The following is a 24,990-nucleotide window of genomic DNA, read 5'->3' as shown; positions in this document are numbered from 1 at the left end:
TGTTGGATAATGGGCCAGCTTATGATATCAGTTATATCGGAGTAAGATCAGAAAGTACCTCGGTGTGTCTATCTTTAATACATTTTCTTGTTATTAAATTCTTTACCTAGAAAAGTGTAAGCAGCCTTTTTATCTCTACTATTCAGTATCTGAGGTACCATAGTGCGGTAAATGTTGGCAAATGATTAACATGATAGTTGAATGTGACACTGTAGAAAGAAAAGGAGGACTTGTGGCACCTTAGAGACTAACATTTATCTGAGCATAAGCTTTTGTGAGCTACAGCTCACTTCATCGGATGCATTCAGTGGAAAATACAGTGGGGAGATTTATATACACAGAGAACATGAAACAATGGGTGTTACCATACATCCATTGAAAGCTCATGCTCAAATAAATTGGTTAGTCTCTAAGGTGCCAGAAGTCCTCCTTTTCTTTTTACACCTTGTTTACGATACTAAATATAACCATATCCAGTAACCTGGTGCCACCTTGATTCCAATGTGTAGTATTGTTTTAATCTTTATTCCTTTTTCTAACCGGGCTATAGCCTTGGCCAGACCTATAAACCCAATCCGGAGAGAAGCAAAGACACTCCTATGATACTCTGATTAGAGGGCAGTCAAACTCTAGAAGGTGTTGAGCATCTAGCAATTTCAGGCAGTTAGATATAGCTACAACACACAATTATGGATCATATGGGAGAGCAGGGGCAGAAAGCACAGCACTGTTTTCCAGTATAGACAGTGTTGGAAAACAAAGGGGGAAAAGGCTGTTTTATCTTTTCTGTACAGCATCCAAGATGTCAGAAGAGCTTGTGGCCTTGGAAAGACCATGCTAGTACTGCTGCAACAGAGCTGTGGAGGAGAGGGCCACCAGAGCTAGTGTGGAGGCACAGGGCTTCCCTCTGGATGAACCTGGCCTCCACAACTTTATTGCCACCTCCATCCAGGTTTCGGGACCACTGTTACATGAGAGGACAGGAAGGTTTCCTTTTCACATAGGAAGAGAACCTGCCCCAAAGTATTAAGGTTTTTCATTTAATGTTGAAGAGTTTGCTAGAAGCTGATCAGTGGCTCCATAGTGAGCAGCCTTGCAACTAAAACTCCAGATGTATGACAGTTTGGACCTTTTAGAAGAAACATTCACAAACAGCTCACCTTACTTGGATCAACAAAACTAGGGTGGTTTTTGATAAAAGCCTTGGGAGCAGGTTTAAATCTCCTTACTTTGAGACTGACTTACATTGGGAAATGAATATACAGTTCACTTAACAAAAAAAACGTTTATTTTAAAACTGAAGTTATTTACTAGATCTGATATATTTAAATAATATATTAATCTTACAAGAACCTAAGGGTACATTAGGAAAAGGATTCAGGTCCAGAGCTTCCAAAGTCTTAATAGCATGCTTAACTTTACCTGTCTGAGTAATCACTCACACACTGATGTGCTGGCAGAAGCACACTTTGCTAAATTCTGTATCAGTTGTAGTTTATACAGCCAAAAGATTCTAAGGGATACAGTAGATAACTGAATATTGCCTTGCCAAGCAAATTGAAACAAATTGTTCCAGATATTGACATACTCAGGCAAACAGGCCCATAAACATCCTGGTATTTTCATTGCTACACTTGTCTGTTTCCTTCTGTTCAAATCTTTCTACTTGGTCTGATCTGAGGGGTTTGGTGGCTTTTTTTTTAAACGCTATCTGTGCTTCTCAACTTAATCTATCACCTTCAAGCTTCTCCAGATTCCACAGAGCTGTAGTAAATCTCTCAAATGTCTTCCTCTCCAAATTTATTAATATTTGCATCTTCAAATTGCTATACAAGCATTATGTATTTGGATTTATTGCACCAAATAAGTTATTTCAAGGCACTTGTATTTAATTTAATTTAAAAAAATAAATTACATTTGAGACTCTTCCTGAGCCATAAAAACAAAACAGCCACTTCACAAACCCAGTTAGCCTCCACAGAGTATAAACACACCTGACACATGTCAAATATCCTGGGAAGATCTTCTCAGCCATAAAATACACTCCTTTCCCAATATCACCTCATAATAATGCCAATTGAAATCACTTCCTGGGAGAACAGAACTCTTGCCTTGTGCATCAAACCCTGATTCTGGAGAACTGAAAGGTAAAGTGAGTTTCAGAGCCAAGGTTTTCTCAAACAGCCAGGACTCTCATCAATGGGAGTTAGGTGCCTTTGAGGATCTGGGCCATACATTTGGAGCCAAATGGTCAAAACAAGCACCTTAAACTTTACCCACAAGTCAACTGGCAGCTAGATTAAGGAAGCCTCACGCCACCCTGGTGGGGAGGGGGGGGAATTGCATATTATCCCTATTTTACAGATAAACAGACTGAGTCAAAAAGGTTAAGTAATTTGTCCAAGGCCAGAGATGGAATCAGTATCAAAGCTGATATTAAAAATCAGAATTTTTCAATCCCACTTCTCAGACTGCACCTCTTTCTTGAGATCCACATTTCTCTTAAATAAATTAAAACAGGATCAAATATTTTTCTCTAATAGTTAGTTTGTTCATCAGATAAATTTCCCCAAATATTCTTTAAAATCACGGTTTCATCAAAAACTGTTAATATTCTTCATAAAATAGTATGTGTTATTTACTGTAACCCACTAGCTTTGCATCTTTACAAAGACATCAGCATTATGCTTCTGGTATGTTTTAGCATGATCATTAATTTCTATTCTTTAATATCTAAATTGGGGCAATGGGGGTTGTCTGTTTTTCTTCCTCCTGTCTGTCCTTTCTCCTGCCTGGCACTCTGTCTCTAGACTTAGAGTGGAATGCGTACAGCTCACTTCTGTTTAATGCTTTGAGCACTTACATCAGTTCCTCCAGTTACAGTCTTTGAACTAACTGATCTCTTTGACATAACTTCTCTCTCTCTCTCTCTCTCTCAACAGCTGTTGCTGCTCTGTCACTTTACCATCAGCTGGGAAAACAGGCAAAAATCTTTCTCAAGGACCAGTGCAGCTGTGGTTCTATTCCTGAAACGGTGGATTTGTTAAATATCTCACTGGAGACTCAGTGTTTGAATTCAATGAGGCATCAGATCTCACTTAGTCCTCTTATCCTGACCGAGCTCCAGAATTAAAAGTCAATTTTAGCAAAAATCTGTTTAAGAATAATTTATGCCCTGGTGCTGATGACTCAACTGGTGATTTAATTAATTGTCACATGACAGAAAGCTATGTGTTAGGAGCTAACATGCCATGCTCTCTCAATCTCGCAAAGGAGGTTTAGCATAAACATTATTAGTGGCAAATCCTAGGGCAAGGGATGTTTTCTGAAAGCAGCTAAGCTGGAAGAAAGGAAAAAGGAATACAGATTGAAGTGGTGGGGGAAATGGCATCTGCCTGCAGAATGAAGGGGTGAAGGAAAACTGCAGCATGCAATTTCATGTGGCCTCCCTTATTTGAGTCATCATTTTCAGAAAGCAGCAAGCTATTTGTTCCTGGGCTGAAGGATAGGCCTATGCCAAGGTTCTTATGAGCCTCATGCAAGACTAATAAAAACCAAATGTATGTATTCAAAAATCTACCACTGATTTACTGAGCTTTTAAAACAAAACACCCCACAGAACCAGATTCTTATCTCAGTGTCAATGATGCAGCTGCCTTGATTTCAGTGGAATTCCTCCTGATTTACACAGGTGTCAATGAGCTCAGAATGAAACCGATGATGCTCAGAAAGTTATTCTTAGCATTTCTATCTGTTCCCATAACTTCCTACAAAAAATATTACTTTAAAATGTGATGAATCATAGTGCTCCACAACAGGCAGATGGGGCCATGCCGGCTGTGCCTAGAGCTTTGGTTTGTCTTAATTCAGCTTTTGTATCTTTGTGCCATGTATAAGGTCCAAGTTATTGCCTTCATGGAAAAAATTTAATGAATTTGGGGTATTTTGTGTGTTAGCCCCTTTTGAGTGTGACAGATGAAGTTTTTATACTAGCCAGAATTTCTATATTGCTTCCATCAACTCATTGGCCTGGCTTCCTATGTAATGTGTCAGTGGCTTCCAGACAATGCAACAGTATTGGTACTGCAGACCTTTGACTGGCATTTTAAGCTCCACCCCTTACATTAGTAATGAGCTTTCTGTGCTGGGTCCTGGGGAAATTCAGCTGCTTGCCTTTTGTTCTGCTGGGCCCATAATGTTTGCTGACAACTAGTAACTTAAAAGAGCTCCTCATCATTAGAATTGTTCTTCAGTTTTGCAGGAGCAATTTTGAGCCTGCAAAGTAGCAAGTGTTTCTGAAATTGGGTCCAAAAGTGTCTGTTGCATAATTTAACCAAATTATTTTCCTTACTAGAACATAAAGTGATTTATCAAAGGTCTAAATGATTTCTGATAAGGGCCTGTGTGTTCCAGATTTGAATTTGAGTTCTTTTTAAGGTAATTGTTAGACCCACATAGACACAAGGACAGTGTAAACATAAGTGACAATTGTCACTCAGTAATTCAGATTGAAGATAACTTTCCATTATAAGACTGATTTTCAGTGTAATCAGAATTTCAAAAAAAGTTATACATTTCAGTACATTTTGTTTATATGCATAAGTATTTGTAGGTTGACCTCTGACTTTTGGTTATTGATAAGGCTGTGAGTCTGTCACGGAGGTCACAAAAGTCACAGATTCTGGGACTTCCGCAGCAGCCGCTGCTGGGGCAGTCTTTGGCCACCCTCCCCCACCCCAGCAGCAGCAGGGGGTCCTGGGCCGTTGCCGCCCAGGCCCCCCACCCCAGCAACAGTGTGGGTTCTAGGCCACATGCTGCTGCCCCTGAGCTACATGCTTGCCCCCCCAGCACCCGCGGTGCCCCTGGGTCGCACTCCCCAGCACCCAAGATTTAGTCAGGGGTATATAGTACAAGTCATGGACAAGTCACAGACCATGAATTTTTGTTTACTGCCCATGACTTTTACTAAAAATACCCATGACTAAAACGTAGCCTTAGTTATTGATGATATGTAAGTAGCATAGTATACTGTGAATGTATGTTTGCATTCAACTTGTACCATGTGATATGTTCCTATCTATGGTAAGTAAACAGTTTAATTTGGTCAAATATAAACATAATGAAATAAATATAGAAAATTTATTGGTGGTGTCTCCTAGTATAAAAAAACTGGTTGCCACCATGGATCCAAAAAGAATTTCCCGTTTATATTTGAGTTTTCCCATGTAAGTGTGAGTTTTTCCTTTTGATATTTTAAATTAAAGAGCAGAGAAACTATTAGTAGTAATTCTCAACCTGAAGTATTTTTAAAGTTACAGTCCTTTCAATATGGTATATAATTTTGCATATTAATTATACAGAAAGCAAGAGATACAGAAATACTCAAAAAATAGAGATTTTGTGCAAAACTTTATGAAAGAATTAAGATTGAAAGCATGTCACTGGAACCTATTGAGCACCCAGTAAAAGGCATGATATTTGCCATATAATATTCCTTGATATATAAGAAAACAAGATAAATATCTCATAAGTTTTTTAAAAAAGGAATACTTGTGGCACCTTAGAGACTAGCCAATTTATTTGAGCATAAGCTTTTGTGAGCTACAGCTCACTTCATCAGATGCATTCAGTGGAAAATACAGTGAGGAGATTTATATACACACAGAACATGAAAAAATGGGTGTTACCATCACTCTCCTTACAGTGCGTCTGATAACACCCATTTTTTCATGTTCTGTGTGTATATAAATCTCCTCACTGTATTTTCCACTGAATGCATCCGATGAAGTGAGCTGTAGCTCACGAAAGCTTATGCTCGAATAAATTAGCTAGTCTCTAAGGTGCCACAAGTACTCCTTTTCTTTTTGCGAATACAGACTAACACGACTGCTACTCTGAAACCTGTCATAAGTTTTTAAAAATTCAGGAAACTAACAGTTAAGGCTGCTTCTAGTGGTGTTGTAGCGTGTTGGTCCCAGGATGTTTGAGGGACCAGGTGGGTGAGGTAATATGTCCTATTGCAGGGGTACTCAACCTTTCTTTCTGAGGCCAACCCAACATGCCACCACAACAACTGTTTTTCTCCATATAAAAGCCCTGGCTGGCATTAAGGGGTAGCAAGCAGGGCAGTTACCTGGAGCACCACACCACGGGGATCACCGTGAAGCTAAGTTACTCAGGCTTCAGCTTCAGCCCAAGGTGTTGAGGCTTGGGGCCCAAGGCTGCAGTCACCTAAGATTATGATCCACACACCTCACTCAGTACATGGCAGACCAGCCTAACCTAGCTAATATGAGATGCCAACAAAAGGGTGCATCCTCAGCTCCACCCACCCCATCAGAGGTAGGCACCTAAGTTCAGGCTGCAGAGAGGCGCTTATCTCTGCTAGTGATCCATGAACCAGGGAAAGATAGATGCTCCTCTTCTTCCATCATGTTCAGGAGTGGTCCTAGAGCTGTTTTACCAGCTGTTAAGGCCAGATCATGGACAGCCAGACCTCGTGATATGAGCCAGAGTCTACAGTCAGGAACTGAGACTCAGCTGAGACAGGATACTGGGAGATTAGATTTGCAAGTTGGTAAATTGAGTCAGGCCAGGTCAGGATATCAGGGGGTCAGAGGTAGGAGACAAACCAGAGATCAGAACCACCAGTCAGAGGTCAGAAGCCAAGCCAGGTCAGGACACTGGGAAGTCAAGTGAAGGGAGCAGGAGCAGAGTGGATCTCAGCTGTTCAGACAGGTTCCTGTTAGCTTAAATAGGGCCAGTAAGCCATTCAGATTCTCTGGGACTCTGCCAATAGGATGTTAGGGTGGAGCCTCAACTGGGCCTGGGCTTCATGGGTCCCAAGTCAGCAATTGTGAGCAGGCTGCCAAGTGAAGAGTTGAAGCATGGCTGCTCCTGTGGACCTGGGATTGAGGCCCATGGATCATGACAGCAGCCAGGGTGGAAAATGTTTTTTGGCAACCCCTCCCAAATCAAAACAAAACCCCGCACTCAGCCAATCAGTGGAGCACAAAAACAGCCAGCCAGTCACAGCAAAGTGGGGGGTAAAAAAGTTAAGCAGTTTCCCCTGGAACTGCCCTGTTTGCCAGCCCCTAGAACCAGCCCTGGTCATGGGCAGGGCCCAATCTCGTGGGTGTGGTCAGAAGCCACCTAACTCCTCTCAAAGCAGTTGGGGGCAGGAGGGGGAGGGAAGAGAAGAGAAGAGGGAACCCTCTCTTATAACCTTTAGCCCAGTGATTAGTGTACTCACCTGGGATATGGAATACCCCTAGTTCAAGTCCCCGCTGTATCTGCTGAGGAGAAAGGATCCAACAGGGATCCACCACCTCTTGCATGATGGCTCTAAAGACTGAGCCATAGGGGACAAATTAGTGGGTGCTCTGTACCAACCGCAGCCAAGTTCCCCTCACCCCACCTCCATAGAATCATAGAATATCATAGAATATCAGGGTTGGAAGGGACCCCAGAAGGTCATCTAGTCCAACCCCCTGCTCAAAGCAGGACCAATTCCCAGTTAAATCATCCCAGCCAGGGCTTTGTCAAGCCTGACCTTAAAAACCTCTAAGGAAGGAGATTCTACCACCTCCCTAGGTAACGCATTCCAGTGTTTCACCACCCTCTTAGTGAAAAAGTTTTTCCTAATATCCAATCTAAACCTCCCCCACTGCAACTTGAGACCATTACTCCTCGTTCTGTCATCTGCTACCATTGAGAACAGTCTAGAGCCATCCTCTTTGGAACCCCCTTTCAGGTAGTTGAAAGCAGCTATCAAATCCCCCCTCATTCTTCTCTTCTGCAGGCTAAACAATCCCAGCTCCCTCAGCCTCTCCTTATAACTCATGTGTTCCAGTCCCCTAATCATTTTTGTTGCCCTTCGCTGGACTCTCTCCAATTTATCCACATCCTTCTTGAAGTGTGGGGCCCAAAACTGGACACAGTACTCCAGATGAGGCCTCACCAATGTCGAATAGAGGGGAACGATCACGTCCCTCGATCTGCTCGCTATGCCCCTACTTATACATCCCAAAATGCCATTGGCCTTCTTGGCAACAAGGGCACACTGCTGACTCATATCCAGCTTCTCGTCCACTGTCACCCCTAGGTCCTTTTCTGCAGAACTGCTGCCTAGCCATTCGGTCCCTAGTCTGTAGCTGTGCATTGGGTTCTTCCGTCCTAAGTGCAGGACCCTGCACTTATCCTTATTGAACCTCATCAGATTCCTTTTGGCCCAATCTTCCAATTGGTCTAGGTCCTTCTGTATCCTATCCCTCCCCTCCAGCGTATCTACCACTCCTCCCAGTTTAGTATCATCCGCAAATTTGCTGAGAGTGCAATCCACACCATCCTCCAGATCATTTATGAAGATATTGAATAAAACCGGCCCCAGGACCGACCCCTGGGGCACTCCACTTGATACCGGCTGCCAACTAGACATGGAGCCATTGATCACTACCCGTTGAGCCCGACAATTTAGCCAGCTTTCTACCCACCTTATGGTGCATTCATCCAGCCCATACTTCCTTAACTTGCTGACAAGAATACTATGGGAGACCGTGTCAAAAGCTTTGCTAAAGTCAAGAAACAATACATCCACTGCTTTCCCTTCATCCACAGAACCAGTAATCTCATCATAAAAGGCGATTAGATTAGTCAGGCATGACCTTCCCTTGGTGAATCCATGCTGGCTGTTCCTGATCACTTTCCTCTCATGCAAGTGCTTCAGGATTGATTCTTTGAGGACCTGCTCCATGATTCTCCATCCTGCTCCTCTTCCTTCCTATCCCCTGAGCACACCGCATCCCCGCTCCGCCTCCTACCTCCCAATGTTTCCTACCCAGCTGCCACCAAACACCTGTTTGGCAGCATTAGCATGCTCTGGGAGGGGGGGAGGAGCGGGAACACAGCGCACTCATCGGAGGAGGCGGGGAAGGGATTGGGGAAGGAGTTGGAATAGGGGTAGCGGGTGGAGTTGGGGTGGGGACTTTTGGGGAATGGGGGCAGGGAAGAGGTGAGAAGAGGTGGGGAAGGGGTAGGGCTTCATGGAAGGGGTGGAGTGAGGGGAGGAGGCAGAAGGGGGGGGTCAAGCACCCACAGAAAAGAGGGGGAAGTTGACACCTATGCACTGAGCTATAGAGTGATTCTTACTCTGCCCCAATGAGTATTTAATTGAAGTGAAACCACTTCAACAGGAGAGAGACTGAGGTAGCCCCACAACGGAATACCCAATAGTTCTCAGGTTAGTGAACTCTCCTGAGAGGTGGCCGATCCCTGTTCAAATCCTTTCTCTTCATTAGTGAAGGGGGATGGGGGTACATGAACAGTGGATGTCTCATATCCCATGTGAGTACCCTAACCACTAGGCTAAAGGTTATAAGCCTCCTCTTCTTTTTGTGTGGAGTTAGGCAGCCTCGAGAAACCCCTACTGGACCAGGCCCGGGGATCGGCCCTGCTTTGAGCAGGGGGGTGGACTAGATGACCTCCTGAGGTCCCTTCCAACCCTGATATTCTATGTGACTTAGGCAGAGGAGCACCTATCTTCTCCCTGCCCCCTCCCCTCCCCTCCGCTCCTCTCAGCCAGCTGGCCCCCAGCTGAGGGCTCCTGCCAGTGACCGGGGCAGAGATGAGCCCTCAGCCACTGTGGTTCCACTCTGGCCCCACCACCTCACTACAGAGGCTCGTAGCACTTGATGGAGCAAGCAGGAGGGAAGGGGAGGCTTGTTGGCAGGACTGGGGGGTTTCTGGCTGCTACGCACCATGGACAGCTGGGCTTCCTTGTGGTGCAGCCCACACCTCCTTCCTGGGCTCTTGAGCCCCTGCCAGTCCTGGGGCAGAGCTGGCGGGAAAGTGCTGCACATGCAGCTCCCCCCACGCCTCATGCGCCCGCTCCAGCCCCGCCGTTATTTTAATGTGGAGCCAGGGAGCATGGGGGTCCCGGACCATGCAGGGCAGGAGGTGGCACTGGCAGAGCAAATGGAGTCCCTTCCTCCCATTCTCCCACCAGCGCTCCTGGGGGAGACCCAGCGCCCCGGTCTAGGAAGGGATGTGGGTCAGGTCCAGTTTGTTCTGGGGAGGGATGTGGGTCTGGTTCATTTCGGGGTGGGGGGGGGCGTTCCAGACTGGGGAGGGATGCAGATCAGGTCCAGTTTGGTCTGGGGAGGTATGAGGGTAGGGTCCAGTTTGGTCTGGGGAGGGATTAGGGTTGGGTCTGATTTGGAGGGTTGGCCTGGTCTTTTGGGGGCACAGCTGGTCCTGATCCTAGTCTCTGTGCCTCTCTGCCTTGGGGGAAGGACAAGCAAGACTAGTATGAATAGTGATACTATAAATAAAATGTATTAACGTTTTTAATTTTAATTTTTAAAATGTTTTAAACAGTGTGACCAGGGTCCTAGTGGGGAGCCAGCTGTGGTCACTCAATTAGGATGAACTGCAAAGAATGGGGCAGCCAAACCCCAAAAAGCTGGCAGATATTCCAATACTTAGATTTACCAAGCCAGCATAAAACAGCTTCTTTATTACCTTACTGGTTACTCAGAAGCCCAAACAACACAGTTCCCTTAAAGTGATCAAGCCTCAGGCCTCCATCCAAGTACCCATGTCAATATGATGATTTCTGAAAATCTTACCTCATTATATAAAAGAAAAGGTTCTACCAATCCCAAAGGATCAGACACATTACCTCCCAGGTTAATGAATGTTTCAGATCTTATCCAAATATATGCTACAGCCAATTCTTATTAACTAAACTAAAATTTATTAAAAAACAAGAGAGTATAGTTAAAAGATCAATATACATATAGACATGAGTTCAATCCACTGAGGTTCAGATTCATGGCAGAGATGGTGAGCTTTGTAGTTGCAAAGAGTTCCTTTAGAAATCAGTTCATAGGTCATTCCAAATATATGCAGAGCATACCAACATAACTAGGACCTCAGTCTTGTGACTCAAAGCTTCCCCAGTGAAGACGAAGCAGATCTGAGATGACAGAATCAGGACCTAAGGATCTCTTATACAATGTCATGTCTTCTGACAAGTTGGAATTCCTCAGAGAAGAAAAGTTAATTAGGATGACTTTGAAGGAGGTCCAGCACCGGTACTTAGCTAGACAAATTAACATAAGGCCATTTGCTTGTTTCTCCACCATTCATAGTTGTCATAAATATAAAGGGAAGGGTAAACACCTTTAAATCCCTCCTGGCCAGAGGAAAAAACCCTTTCACCTGTAAAGGGTGAAGAAACTAAGACAACCTCACTGGCACCTGACCAAAGGGAACAATGAGGAGACAAGATACTTTCAAAGCTGGGGGGGGGGGGCGAACAGAGGGTTCTCTCTGTCTGTGTTGCTTTTGCCAGGACCAGAGCAGGAATGCAGGTCAGAACTCCTGTAAAGGGCTAATAAGCAATCTACTTAGTTAGATATGCGTTAGATTCTGTTTTGTTTAAATGGCTGATAAAATAAGATGTGCTGAATGGGATGTATAGTCCTGTTTTTGTGTCCTTTTTGTAACTTAAGGTTTAGCCTAGAGGGATTCTCTGTGTTTTGAATCTGATTACCCTGTAAGGTATTTACCATCCTGATTTTACAGAGGTGATTCTTTTACTTTTTCTTCAATTAAAATTCTTCTTTTAAGAACCTGATTGCTTTTTCCTTGTTCTTAAGATCCAAGGGTTTGGGTCTGTGTTCACCTATGCAAATTGGTGAGGATTTTTATCAAGCCTTCCCCAGGAAAGGGAGGTGTAGGGCTTGGGGGGATTTTTTGGGGGAAAGACGTTTCCAAGCGGCTCTTTCCCTGTTGTTTTTGTTAGACTCTTGGTGGTGGCAGCAATAAGGTCCAGGGACAAAAGGTAAAATAGTTTGTACCTTGGGGAAGTTTTAACCTAAGCTGGTGAAAATAAACTTAGGGGGTTTTTCATGCAGGTCCCCACATCTGTACCCTAGAGTTCAGAGTGGGGAAGGAACCTTGACATCCCCATTGCCCCTGGCCCCCATGGACTCCACAAAGGCCTGCTCCCCCTCCTGTGCCCCAATCTCAGTATCCCCTTCACTCCTAATCCCTGCATCCCTCTCCTGCACCCACATGAAGAGACTAACCTGGATGTATGAAGCACGGTGGTGCAAGTGGAATGAAGTGAGCTGTAGCTCACAAAAGCTTATGCCCAAATAAATTTGTTAGTCTCTAAGGTGCCACAAGTCCTCCTTTTATTTTTCCCAGGCAATGTGACAGGGCTAAGGATGCAAAATTCAGGACAGAGACTGTCAGAAAATAGGGCAGACAGTCAAAACGGGTGGTATTTTCTTTCATTAGATTTCATTAAGCCAGTAACAAAAGTGTACTCCTGGATCACAATGTTAGCATTGTCATGAAGCCCTTTAGGCATCCTAGCCTCTTTTTACTACCCTGACAAACTGGACTTTGTGATGAAAGGTTATTAAAGCCAAATTCGCCACACATTAGGTTACCTCCAGTCCAGTCACTTACCCCAGGTCACAGTATACTTCAGATCTCAAAGACAATGCAGTAGCTAATTCCTTAGTAACCAACTACAAATTTATTAACTAAGAAAAAGAAACGAGTTATTGCAAGGTTAAAACAGATAAAATACATCACAGTTGGATCAGAATATGTAGTACCAATTATCGCAAAGATGTAGCAATCTGCCAATCTCAGAGTCTTTTCATAAGTTCCTCGGAGTTTTTCCAAAGTGGATTTGGGGAACTCTGTCTTGTTTCTGGAAAGCTCTCTGACAGTATCCAAAAAGATCAGAGATGGCAAGTAAGTTCCTTCCCAAGGTCCAGTATTTATAGTTGAAAACAGCCTGCCAAGTGTTTTTAGCACAGCATGTGTCTGTAGATTTCCTTTTGTTGAGCACACAATGTTCCACACTTTGAAGTCAATGTTCCTCCTTGGTGAGCAACTTTAGACAAATGGGTATAGATAAATGGGAACAATGTGATGAGCCAAGAAACTCCCTTTCATGCAGTTTTACACATCAAAAGAATTCATAACTAAACACTAACACATGATTGTTCTAGGGTTAATTAAGTATACAGACAGCAATTACAGGTAAATTTAGTGTAAACGTAATTACCAGGGCATGTGCCATGTAAATGCAGTGTGACAATATCTCCCTTTGTTCTATTCTAACAAGTGGATACAATAACATCAGCAACCAACACATTCATAGACAAGTGGATATAACAACATTAGTATTTCTTCTGATCTGGAGTTATTTATTACAGAGCATGCATAATAGCACATAAGCAACAGGCTATAGCCAAACTTAACAATTCAGTTACATTTTACAAATGGATTAGTTTGCAAATTACAATGGCTCTTGATATTCCTCTAAGGTTCACAGAGAGGTGAACTGCCTATTGCTTTTAATCTGAGCTGGCTTGCTTGCATCATAAATCCTTCCCTATCTCATGGGGGCATGGTGAGTATAACTATGTTAAAGATTATGGGGTGTTCAAATGTTGATGGGATGGTCATGTAAATACCTACGTAGATAAGAGTTGGTAAGTTTGGTTAATGATGATTGTTTCATAAAACACAACAAGCTTTAACTTCAATAAACCAGAATTCTCTGTCTTGTGGTGGGTGGACCCAAAAGTTTGGATAGCTATTCAAATTGTTCCTGCAAAGTTTGGCTGGAGACTGCAAAACATGAGCGAAAGTTTCATAAGAGAGGGGTTTGGTTCTAGTTTAGCTCTAGAAATGGGCAACTGTTTTGTATAGAGGATGGAGAGCTTATTTTGATACATCTCGTTTTAGCTCCATCACTTTTCAATCTGAGTAGATGTGAAGCCTGGATTTAAGAGAATAAAGGTTAAATTATGCCACATTGTCAGAGTAAGGCATCAGTTAAGTAATCTGTCAGAATGAAAGAAAGGGGCTATTATTCTTTCATCCCCAGATACAAGATTAGTCCTACAGTTTCAAATTCAAATTTACACCCGCAGATACATTTTTAATGATTCAACAAGAATCGAAAGAGATCCATCTTCAATAGGTTGAAGCTTTGTTTTCTCTGTATTGCTTTTGTTCTGAAAAAATACTATTGTGCTTTAGTCACTGGTTAACCTCATCATTGCCCCGGAGAGAACACGGCAGGTGCTGAACTAAAGTCCAAATTGCTACGGTGATCACAGTGAATTGCAGGAAGCATTACAGCCTAAATCTACAGTCTGGAGAGAGGAACACTGCTTCCTGCCCCAAGAAAAGGTGCTGATTAGATGCTTGTGTCCTAAATGGGGTGCCCTCAAGAAGGCCATGAAGATGTCAGAGGTGCAGTTACCTAGGGAATTGTAGTAAAGGGCAACAGATGCCCTGTAGAAATGAATTTATTACAGAGTGTAGTACAACCACACACCTCCTGGAGAGAGGCAGAGCAGTGCAAACACAGAACACTGTGACGCCATTAAAGACACATTTATGTTTTACTCATTTCTTCTGCGACCATTGTTGCAAAGAGCCTTTCCAATTTTTCAACAAACAGTTGGACCCGTTTATGGATGTCCATGCCATGTGGAGTCTCCTTATTTTCTTTGGAGAAGGAAATGCTAATTGTGATCAGGGAGATGGGGAAGGAAGATGAAGCCACTAAGAAAAACAGTTCGGGAGCAGTTTTGGTTTTTTTAGGAAAATAATGACAGGATTGGTCAACCCACTCTACACAAAATGAGTAACACGTTCTCCTCTTTAGATTTATTTTACTCTGGTAAGGTCCAAACCTAAGTTCTTCCTTGGTTTTTCTCAGGCAAAAAACGACAACATTAACTTTCAACCAGAGTGTACGCAAGTAACAACTGAGGTGAGACCTCATGATTTGGCCCATCACACATTTACAGTAAACAACACAAAACAAGAGCACAACTTTATGGTCTGTCTAATTTTTTTCATCCTCATCATGGCCTCTGGCTACAATTAATAGTACAATAAAGAAGAAATCTGGGGGGTTTTGAGAAATATTGAAGAAAGGGAGGTGCTGGTCAAGATGCCTGCAGCCAGTAACCAGTCCACCCTTAGCTCAGATAAGCAGGCCACCACAGGTGAAGTCTATGGAACAACTCTCAGGAGTAAGCCCTACAGAGCTGGTCCTTAAGAATTCTGTCCCAATAAGTACTGACTAGTCGGGAAATTTAGATGCAGGCTTTCAATGCGTAACAAATCTACCCATCTTTAATTTCCCCAGAAAATTTGGAAGTAAAGGCTACTTCTCTGATTTTGTTAACAACTAAACATTCTTTTGAATTTCTAAGTGAAAAATAACTCTTCCCTCCTTGTTAGTTTCCTCACTCTCAAAAGGTGATTAAAAATACACACTTTTGTTTATATTTACTATTGTGCCAATAAATGTGAGCCAAATGTTTTTCCACTACAGCTGTTGCAGCTGTTTTCTCAGATCATCTTCCAAAATTATACTAATTTTTTTTCAATGTTTACAGACCGTATAAGACTCTCAAAACTTTACTCACTGAAACTCACACCCTAAAACTGACACAAAAGTGGAGGGTAATGACCCTTGGACTGCTTCGATTGCAAGAGTATCTGTACAGTGTGGAAGTTGAGATTTTAAAAAATAAAATAACTTAAAGCTTAAGCTTTAAGTTCTGCCAAGCCCATATTCTGCTTAGATCCAGTACTTCAAACAGCTTAAGTGTTAGGTCGTTTGCCAATGTGACTGCTGTGATGTCTCTTTAGTTTTCAAATTAGCTTTTCCAATCCAGCTTGTCCAGTTTTTCTCTGCTTTTGTCAAGACCAAGGTCTGTAGAAAAACAGCAGATAGCTAAACATACATATATTGTTCATGGAGCCATTTGGATTTTTTATTGTATTTATACAGTATTGGAGTCCCTCTTCCAACTGCAAGAAACCCCCACCCCATTTTTCTTTACTTCTACCGTCCTCATGACCTTTGTCATGATAAGCATCCTGCAGGCTAAGGATGGAGACATTAACATCACACAAACCTGCTAGAGGGGTAAGTTTGGAGTTGCATAAGTTACTTCCTGTCATAAGCACCAAGGGCATTTCTTTCACTGTAAGATATCAAAGTCAAGCATTGAATTTGAATTCTCCTGCCTGGTTGAAAGTTATGCTACAGCCAAATAGGTCATCTTTGCTAGCAGTACTCACTCTATATAATGGTTTTCTATTTACGGTTTCAGAGTAGCAGCCGAGTTAGTCTGTATCCGCAAAAGGAAAAGGAGGACTTGTGGCACCTTAGAGACTAATAAATAAATGTATTAGTCTCTAAGGTGTCACAAGTCCTCCTTTTCTTTCAGTTTACAGTCACTTAGCAAATGTGACAGAAGGAAGCTGTCATTGACTGAAGAGTAGATAAGACTGTCCAATAACAGGGAAAGGCAACAAAATAATCTTTGTTATGTGCTATCCAGGCTCAGAAATCCTGCTGTTCAAAACAATACAGTGCTACCCTTTTCACAACCATTTTGTTTAAAAATGTTATATTGATCTAGGTAGAGGTAGAATGAAACAATGGCAGACATATTGGGAGTGATGGAGCTGTACACAGCCTTGAAAGCAAAGATAAGGAGCTTAAAATTTATGCCTTAGGAAAGAAGAAGTCAATGATGGGATGGGTCTAAATGAGGAGGACGAGGTCACGGGGTCAGAATCTTAGTGGGTTCTAACTCACAGAAGCTTATGCCCAAATAAATTTGTTAGTCTCTAAGGTGTCACAAGGACTCCTCGTTATTTTATCTTAACAATGTGATCCCCACTGACACTGGTAAGTGCAATGTCATAAAATTCCCACACACCACTAGGAAAATTTAAGGCTAATTGTTCACTCTAATTATCAGTGTAATCTAAGTAGAGATGTGCAGCTGAATTAAGTGGTATGGTTATAGTCAGAAAGTACCTGTAAAAAAACAGTATCTTCATATTCAACATATCTTCCCGCCCTCTGCCTTCCCCTGTATCTTTGGGGCAGATTTGCTTATTTTGCAGACAAAAGAAAGTTTTTACTTGTATTATTAAAGCTGCAGAGATAATGGAACTCGTCAGTATGTGAAAGAACGAGGTGAATGCTATTCTGATTCATGTACTATTAACAAAATTGTCAGCTAAATTGTAAATGCAGATCCTTTAACTGATGATGATGCAAGACACAGAAGGCTCAGGGCTGGATTTTCAGATCCCAGACTGCGGAGCTGATTGGGATTGCATACAGAGGTCTAACCCCCCTGGCTTCAGTGGAGATTCTCATGACTTACACCAGCCTAAATGAGGAAGGTCAGGTCCTGAATTTGCAGCACTGGCACTTAAGAAAAGAGAAGTGAGAAGTGAAGCTGGCATTAACACCATAAATCTGGAGTAACTTCAACGTAACTGAGAAGATCAAACTTGCCAAACCTTTGGGGGAATGTTATGTATAAATTGAGCATGTTCGTGTGAAAGTCATGCTGTCACTTAGATTCCCATGATGTGGGAGACACTTTTCAGAACAGAACTGCTTTTTGATAAGCTTGGTTAATTAGTACTGAATTTCATTATTAAGCTAACTTTACAGGTCAGGTCATTGTGGTTGTTTGTCCGTGTATCTGTTGAGCAATGTATGGCAAGAAACATCCTGCAAATAGATTTCAACAGCACTGGTCTCTTTACTATGAACAATTGCAGATGCCAGCATTCTAATGAACTCATTCAATGATCAGATCAACAGCTAAATATACCTACAATGCCTAATATTTTTACCTTTTATTTTTGGACTGCAATTAGAGTTGCCATTCTCCAGTCTCCACTAAGTAACCTCTGGGCCAATATCTGATCTCATATGCGCCAGTAGAAATAATACCAATTTAATTACTCTGGGTTTACATCTGCATACATGAGAAAAGAATTTGACCCCTATTTGCCAATCAGAGCTCTGGCTTAAACTTAAAATGTAAATTGACCACACTACATCACTCCACTCAGGATATGAAAAATTCACACTCCTGAGTGCCATAGTTAAGCCAGCCTAACCCTCAGTGTAGACAGAGCTAGGTAGAGGGAAGAATTTTCTGTGGACCTAGCTACCACCACTCAGGGAAGCTGATTACCTCCATCGATGGGAAAAAAACCCTTCCATCGCTGTAGAAAGCATCTACGCTATGGTGCTGCAGCAGCATAGCTGCCATGCCATAACTGTGCCATTGTAGTGCCCAGGTAGTGCCAGTGTAGACATGCCCTTAGAATTTGGTTCTAAAAGTTAATGTGGCATCAGTTACTACTTTCCAACTAGCTGGTAAATTCATTTCCTGACGCATGATTAAATATTTAGAGCTGATCGAAACTTGGAGTGTATGTTCCATAGGAAATTCTAACATTTCCACATTTGGTTTTGACCCAAATTGGAATGAAAACAAAATAATGTTGACATTTTCCACAAAACAAAATTCTGGAAAAAAATTGTTTTGGGGCCATCAAAATGTTTTGGTCCAATGAAATGGAAACTTTTAATTTTAGATTCTGATATATCACATAAAATTGAAATGACAAGTTGTTTTGAAATGGAAAATTGAAACATTTTCAGAAAAAAATGAAATGGAGCATTTCAGCCTTATATAAATGCTTTTTTCAATTTTGTTCTCAAACCTTTAATTGAAATCAACACAGAGAGATTTAGATTTTGACAAAATGCTAGGTTTCAGAGTAGCAGCCATGTTAGTCTGTATTTGCAAAAAGAAAAGGAGTACTTGTGGCACCTTAGAGACTAACCAATTTATGCACCCGATGAAGTGAGCTGTAGCTCACGAAACCTTATGCTCAAATAAATTGGTTAGTCTCTAAGGTGCCACTAGTACTCCTTTTCTTTTTGACAAAATGCTATTTTTCCGATGGAAAAACATTTTGAATGCACAAAATTTTCCCCTGCCTCTGTATTTTTTTTTTAAATTTGCTTTCTTTTGGGTATGGCTATGGAACATTCATCTGCTAGTGCAATAGTGTATTACAGTAACAGACTTGCCAACTCTATTGTGTAAGGTTTTTTTAAAATATATTGTTACCCTTTCTTGACCCAAGTAGTTAGTAAAATTTTGGGACTATGTATGTTGTTCCAGTTAGGAGGAAAAATTGCGAATGAAATCTAGTATTTTCTCTGCTGCAATCTTATTTTTTTACAAGGAACGTAAAAAGTCATGCTTCTCTGAACCCAGGAAGAATAAAAAATAACACCACCATCAACAAAAACAGGATAACTTCTTAACTTACTGCACCAATCCTTTCTAGCCAGAACCAGACCCAGAATCCCCCTCTCTAACTTCTTCCAGGATCATGCACAATGCTTGTCCAGGCCCTGTATCCACACAAAACAGTTCTACCAATCAAAGCCTCAGCACCTCCATTTTAAAATCCTTCTGTTATATGATTCAGCATCTACTCAGCATTTCCATGTGTCTGTGATTTTGGTGCTACTGCTATTGTTTCAGCCTCCTGAGTATAAAGCTTTCTTTACATTTATCCCGATTGAAAGGCGACAGCCACACCTGATCCATAGCAATGTTTCACCCAAACCTTAAGGCTATTATAAGGCTTACTAAACAAGTAACATTATTTAACCAATCATAACAGTAAAAGCAGCGTAGTGATATGACTCCTCAGCACCAGTTCTAGTTTTGTATCCTTTTGGTCACTTCTGGGAAACAGAAGGGTCTCATTTAGTTAGCACTCATTTCAGAGAAATGGGTGGATTAGGAAAAGAAGCTTAACGAAAACTCGGAGCAGGAGCAGTGGATTGGAAACTGAACAGCACAGAGTATCTCAATTAACAGGAAAAGCTTTTCAAAATATCCACATTGTAGAGAGCTGTTGAAAAAAATAATTCATTCTCTTTTTAGTACCATGGAATTAGAGAGCGAGGATGAAGAAGTATTAGTGAAATTCCACAACAGATTTATAGCAGTCTTTGCTAATGGATGGAGATTTCCTTCAATGTGGGATCATATTTTTAGAAAACAATAAAAAGCAATAGCAAATATAGTCTTCAGCTACATGTGCAGGCTGAAACCTAGATGATGGAGGCTAAAGCAAAGGACTTGGGAAATAGAAGTTGCCAAAGGTGTCCAGTGGCAAAAGTATGGCAAGCAGCTGTGGACAGATACTGACACAAAAGCTGACTGAGATCAAAATGGAGGAGGAAAGTGAGCATAAGAAGAAGTGCCAAGGCAAGAAGCTGGGGGCTTGATTTTCAGTATTTGGAGGCATATGTTTATCAAATGTGCACATGGAAATCTGAGATGTGGTTGGATGCACATATGGCTAGATAGAACGAACGCATCCCTTGGAAATGCAAATACCACTGCTTACTTACATAAAATTAACACATATGGCAAACGATTGCTGGCTAAAAGTGTCACATAAAATGGAGGCCAGTGTATTTAATCCATGCACACAGCAGACATGAAATAATGTGTGTTGTCATTTAGGAGATGACGGAATGCCCAGGTGTTCCCCGGTATCCCCAATAGCCCTGCTACTTAGGCAATTAAATAAGCCCGATAAGCCACAGCCTTTCCAATTAGGTTTATGTTCATACACAAATACTTGATGGTGACAAGATAAACCTGAATATGAAGCCTTCTAGGTGGCCAGTACAATCGGGATTTTCTCTTTTTCATGTCTTATTCATGCAAGCTGCAAGGAATTTGCAAATCTAGGGTCCACACACACAACCATATTGAATGCTGCTTCTCAAGAGAGGTCAGAAAAGATTTTTAATATGTCTCCCTAAAACGCTCCCCCACTCTCTGTGATTTCTTTAGGTACTCTTGTCACAGATCAGGGAACGGAAACACAGCATGACTCAGAGTCCCAGTGACAGTGTGAATTGTGAACAGCAAATACTGATAGTGGACAGTTCAGAAACAACCAACAGGCTAACCTGTGTTTGCACAGATGGTTTGTCAAATAATTGAAACTAGCAATATAATTAGTAAAACTCTTAACTTGGCTGTAGATACTCAGCAAACTGAAAATGGTCTTAATTTAACCTAAATTAATTTGTTGCCCAGCTCTGCAGACAGGACAGTTGGAATTGGGAACCTGTTCTCAGCCTTTTCTCTTGCACAGTCAGCACGGTGGCCAGCCTCCAGGAAAGCTTCAACAATCTCCAGAGTGCAGGGACTACTCTCTGCAATGTAGCATCCCCTCTGCACTGGCCAGTTCCACTCAGAGAGCTCCTGGACTACAATCAGAGGAACTGGGTGGACCCCGTGGTGCTTAGCCAGTGCATGGGGCTGTACACCCCATGCATCCCCTGTCGTGGGCTCCTGCTTTCCTCAAGCAGGTCCTGAAGGAGGGTGTTCCCCACCCACCTCTCACCCCTGGCCTTCCGGACGTCATCATCAGGCCTTTCCCTGCAAATCTCCCTGGCCACCCTCAACAGACAACCTCAGTCAGCTGACCACCAGGCAACTGGTCCACCTCTGAACCAGGCCCAGGAAACATTTGGACAAGCTTGTGCTTTGCACTATTCACTTCCTCCCCATCATGGTGTCAGGGTGGGACAAGTGGTGGGACATGTTGCCACCTAAAGAGGTTATTACTATCACTGTAAAATGCATGTGTTAACCTTATATGGGAAGTTATGGATTTCCTTTGTATGAGGTTTAAGACATGTGTAACATGTTTAAGACAAGACAGCCTAGTCTAGGTAAAAGTGACAAACGGGTCTGGCCTAGACAAAGGAATGGGGGTTTACCTCAACTTATATACTAGTGGTAAAAACCATTGAGCTAAACCAGTGGGGGTTCTCCTCTTCCTAAACTGAGAGACAGAGAATTAACATGGCTCCTGCACCCCAAGGAGACACAGGAGACTGAGTCCCCAGGAAGCCGTCGTAACTTGTAAGACAAAGGTAATCCCTTTGGGGAATATAAGGAACAGAGAGAGATTCTATCTTTATCCTTCACCTTGAGTAGAAAAAGAAACCATGCAATTTGAGCTCTGGGATGGGTCCTGGTCATGCCAGCCCAGCTGGTAAAAAGTTGGAAAGGAGACCAGGGGTGAGAGAAACCACCTGGAACAAAGACTGAATCTTACTAGATTAAGTTTTAGCCCTTTAGATATGTGTTTTCACTTTTATTTGCATGTAACCATCTCTATCTTTCCCTCTTTTACTTAGTATCACTAAATCCATGCTCTTGGGTTGTTAAATTTGTTTTACTTTTACTATAACCCAATTCAGGGCTATGTTTAAAGGGCAACATGTATTTACTCCAGCTAAATTGATAAGCTGAGAGACACTGACTCTTTAACAGAGCTGCAAACTTAGGATCTTCTGTCAATGCACGGTGGCAGGGGCTGTGCATTGCACAGAAACATGTCTGAGGAGCTCAGGGGCTGGAGTTCACCGATTGTTACCTGCTAGGCAAGGTAGGGGACAGGAGAGCCTTGAGGAGGTTTCTGGCAAGATAGACTGATGTGGCAGCGAGCTGACACACACCTGAATTGCCAGCAAAACGCGTTCTTGCTGCAGCAGAGAGGTAACAGTGGCTCACAGTTCTGGATATCCCCAGCAGTGTGTTATAGCTCTCTAATCAAGTGGCTAGTACAATAAAAACAGGTGGCAATAGGATAAATCAAACACTTCTTTACTGCAGTGTAGCCACTACAGATATACTTATTGTGTTTGTTCTAACTAGAGCTTCTTTAGCTTAGCTTTACTGACAATTCACAGCTACTTACAAGCTAGAATATCCCAACTAGGAGCCACAGTTTGTCATTTATTAAGGATGCCTATGTTAAACACAACATTATCATCACTGTAGTGAACAAGAATTGTTAATATTGTTTTAGGAACACTTTACTTGAGAAGGATTAAAAATATTTGTCAAGTAATTTAAGTTTAAAATATTACAAATGTTGTCAAATGAGTTATTCACACATATATTTGTTGATTTATTAGCCTAATTTTAAAGCTGGTCTAATACTTTAATAGGAAAAATATTTTAAGATTAGTCAAATAAATTATTCAAGTAATGATATTCAACCAATTCTAGCTAAGAGCCAGAAGAGGGCATGTTTGCTGAATAAGTGGTGCTGTTGCATTCTGATCAGAAAAGAGACTGCAGAAAATTCCCTAAAGCTTTTGGCTAGCCCATTTGCATGGCAGAAATAAAATATAAATTCGAGGTGGAACATTGTTTCTATAGAAGATAAGAATTCAGTTGAAATACTAAAATATGAGTGCCTGGGACACTTTATTCTCCAGCACAATACAACTTGATTTCTGTATCATTTTAGAAGGGACATTGTAATAGAGAATTTCTCAGGATGAGCAAAATAACATAGCTCCAAGATTAAAGACAAGAGCAGGGTAAATTTATTCTCATTGTGAAAGCCCAACCTCTGAGAATCATCTAATATGGTGGGGTTTTTGTAATGCTGGAGATGAATCCCACTGTTACATTAATGATTTGTGAACGAGGATCATAACAACAAACTACAAATAGTCTAGGCTCAGACTCCTCAGGAGGCCTTTTCTAGAACAGTTTGAGGCAGACTGGTGATGACGCTTTGGAAAGCTTGTACCATTCACGCTGTACCTAATCCGTAGGTTAATGGAGAACTTCAGTCTCCAGTCGGTCAGTGTGATACTTTTCAGGCATTCTAAATTCAATTATTGATGTAAAAGTAAGTTTAAAGAAAACAGACAGGCCCAGAGGGAAAACCTAACAATAGAAACGGAGATAAAATGGGCAGACACTCTGAACTAATAAGCATTGAACTTCTTCTATTCTCATTTTAGCTCACAGTGTTTTACTTCCTTGTATTTCTTTAACAAGGTCCTATTCTGGAACAAAGCTCAGGATCCATGGACCAGATTCTGATCTCATTTATACAGTAAGTCAGAGCTTTGGCTCTGATATGGTCCCTTTGTGCCACTCCAGTGGTATAGAGGAACTGTAAAGGAATCTTATCCAGGCAGCTGTGGCTTCTTTGGAATGAGGCCATGGATGACCCAAAGCAGTTGTAAACACCGCTGCATTCCAGCTGGGCCACAGATGTCACTTCTGCTGCACTCTGGCTATCCCTGCTGGGGTAAGAGTTTCTTGAAGGATGCCAGAATTAACAAAAGGCTTTTCTGACTCACAAAAGGGCCTACACTGTCCCCAGAAGCTCCAATGATCACAGGAGTGCAAAGGTGTGACATTACCCAGAGTACAATCAGGACTGTTGAACAGCTGTGTCCCCAGAAATCTCTAGCCTGGGGTGCCTTTTACTCTGCCTTGCTATCAGAACATCCACTTTCAGCCTGCTCACACAGCCTTCGGCATGCAAATTCGCTCCCTGATAAACACATGAGCACTCTGACCAATCACTCATGAATTACATACAGGTCAACACCTGAAAATTCTTAGTTCCAGACTTTCCTCCAGAAATGTGCATTTAGTACAGTCCAGAATATTACTGAACAGTTCAAGCTCATAGAAAGTCCATCACAAGCTAAGTGAACTTTAAAGCACAAGGATTTGTCTCACCATAGGCTACAGTAAATTATACAGGCTGGGTCTCCTTTCAGCTTCGGACCCCTCCCACTTAGTTCAGTTCTTTGAAAGTCATTGATGTGATGAGCAGAGATGAAGGAGAGAGGTGAGGTCAAGTGTTTTCCTCTCCCTTTATAACTAAATTTCTAGAAACATCCTTGCTGAGTCATGGTGACAAGCAGTTCATTGTGCACGGGAGGTTTGAATCATTCCTGTGATGAAATGTAAATTTCTTGTTTGCACCATCCCCCCACTTGAGGATTGCTGCTTATGTAGGTGATAGCCCTGTAACACCTGTCTTGAGTGCTAGTGTGTCTCTCTATCTCTAAAAAACTGGTTTGTGAGTGTTACTGAAATATGTTGTAATTCTGGGTAACACTCATATAGTAGAATCTAATCTCATATATAGTGTTGTTATGCATATTTTAACAGGATAATGATATTCAGCAGATTATGACTTTTCAAATGATACCTCACAAGGCATACTTTA

At 42.0% G+C, this 24,990-nt stretch overlaps 1 long non-coding RNA gene across 1 annotated transcript in view; it reads left to right on the top strand.

Annotated features, from left to right (window-relative positions):
* The window catches only part of LOC140906530 (uncharacterized), a 76,169-nt gene extending 73,088 nt beyond the window's left edge, over positions 1 to 3,081 (top strand). The window contains exon 3 of the long non-coding RNA XR_012157142.1: positions 2,943 to 3,081. This is a non-coding gene — a long non-coding RNA (uncharacterized LOC140906530). The remainder of the gene's footprint in view (positions 1 to 2,942) is intronic.
* Positions 3,082 to 24,990: the final 21,909 nt, after the last annotated feature.

Source organism: Lepidochelys kempii, chromosome 2 (assembly GCF_965140285.1).
Source record: "Lepidochelys kempii isolate rLepKem1 chromosome 2, rLepKem1.hap1, whole genome shotgun sequence".
NCBI lineage: Eukaryota > Metazoa > Chordata > Testudines > Cheloniidae > Lepidochelys > Lepidochelys kempii.
Note: the sequence above shows the minus strand (reverse complement) of the source record. Positions and strands in the feature narration are given on the sequence as shown.